Below are 2,118 nucleotides of genomic sequence, written 5' to 3'. Positions count from 1 at the left end.
TCAATCACCAAAACTACCTCCTCAGCAAGCACACCTAAATTTGAGTAATCAGGCAATGTAGTAGTTCCATATGCACCTGACCCCATAAATGAAGTAACACTGCATGTTTCAGTGAATGCATGGTCAGCCTGGAGCAAAGAGGGATCCACATGGCTAGAACCTCCTCTAAAAGCAAAAAGACCAGTAGGATCAGAGCAGCCTTAGACTTCAAGAACTCCAGTATAGAAAGTCACCAACTGCCTGGAGTGTTGGCCACAGAAGATTTTACTGACACTGAATTAAGCTAAAAGCATAACAGAGACTATGCTATTATAGCCTTTTAAAATGCCTTCAGGTAGAAGTCTTTCCCCACCAATCCATACCAAAAAATGTTGGTAGTGGTGAACGTACCCTAAAATGCATAGACAATAACAGAGAGAGACTGCTACCATGAATAAGTAAGAAAACACACCACCAATAAGGTACATGAAAATTTCTAGTAACTGACCCAAAATAAAGGGAGATCTGTCAGAGACCTGGCAAATAACTTAAAATCATTATTTTTGGAAAGTTCAATGAGATTTAAGAGAACACAAATAGATGAATCAATGAACTCAGGAACAATGTAAAATACAATGAGAAATTCAACAAACAGAAATTATTAAAAGAAGAAACTAAACACCTTCCCAGAAAAAACAAAGCAGAGGGAGTTTATCACTATTTGACCTGCTTTGAAAGAAATGGTAGTGGTTGGAAAAAGATAGTGGTATGAGAAGTGAGGCAGAAACTTTCTCCTCAAACCACATAAAACACAGAAATGCAAAAAATACAACTAATCCTTAAAGAGTGACAGAATACTTCAGAACATACTGCCTGAATCTGGGGAAAAGAGAAGACCTCACGAAAGAGGGTAAAGTAGAAAAGCCACCATCCAGCAAGAACCAAGCCCTCCCACCACCCCAGCCCAAAGAAGGGAGGAAGAGAAATGGAGGAGGGAGAGAGTAGAATCCCAGGAATGCTGAACACCCAGCCTTGGAGGTCTCCTCCAGGAGCACAAACCAAGGAGTAGAAAGACCTATACCCTGGAAACTACGACACTCCTGAGGGAAATTACAGAAGACACCAATAAATGGAAATACATCCTGTGCTCATGGATAGGAAGAATTAATATTGTCAAAATGGACATCCTGCCTTAAGCAATCTACAGATTCAAGGCAATCCCTATCAAAATACCAACAGCATTATTCAATGACCTAGAACAAATAGTTCCAAAATTCATATGGAACCACAAAAGACCCCAAATACCCAAAGCAATCCTGAGAAGGAAGAATAAAACTGGGGCGATTATGCTTCTCAACTTCAAACTCCACTACAAAGCCACTTTGGTACTGGCACAAGAATAGACACATAGATCAATGGAACAGAATAGAGAGCCTAGATAAAAACCCAAGCCTGTATGGTCAATTAATATACAATAAAAGAGCCATGGATGTACAATGGGAAAAGAACAGCCTCTTCAACAACTGGTGTTGGCAAAAATGGACAGCTACATATAAGAGAATGGAACTGGATTACTGTCTAACTCCATACACAAAAGTAAACTTGAAATGGATCAAAGACCTGTGTGTAATTCATGAAACTATAAAACTCATAGAATAAAACATAGGCAAAAATTTCTTGATTATAAACATGAGCAACTTTTTCCTGAACACATCTTCTTGGGCAATGTAAACAAAAGCAAAAATGAATGAATAAGCCTACATCAAACTAAAAATCTTCCATACAGCAAAGGACACTATCAGTCGAACAAAAAGTCATTCTACAGTATGGGAGAATATATTCACAAATGACATACCGACAAGGGGTTAACATCCAAAAAATATAAAGAATTCACACACCTCAATACCAAAAAAGTAAATAACCTAATTAAAAAATGGGTGAAGGATCTGAACAGGCATTTCTCCAAAGAAGAAATTCAGATGGTCAACAGACACATTAAAAGATGCTCCACATCACTAATTATCAGGGAAATACAAATTAAAACCACATTGAGATATAACCTTGCACCAGTTAGGATGGCCAGCATCCAAAAGACAAGGAACAATAAATGCTACACTCTTGGTGGGAATGTAAATTAAT

The sequence above is a fragment of the Manis pentadactyla genome, chromosome 13 (genome assembly GCF_030020395.1).
Source record: "Manis pentadactyla isolate mManPen7 chromosome 13, mManPen7.hap1, whole genome shotgun sequence".
Taxonomy (NCBI): Eukaryota; Metazoa; Chordata; class Mammalia; order Pholidota; family Manidae; genus Manis; species Manis pentadactyla.
The sequence above is the reverse complement of the archived record's forward strand: the minus strand, read 5'-3'. Positions refer to the sequence as shown.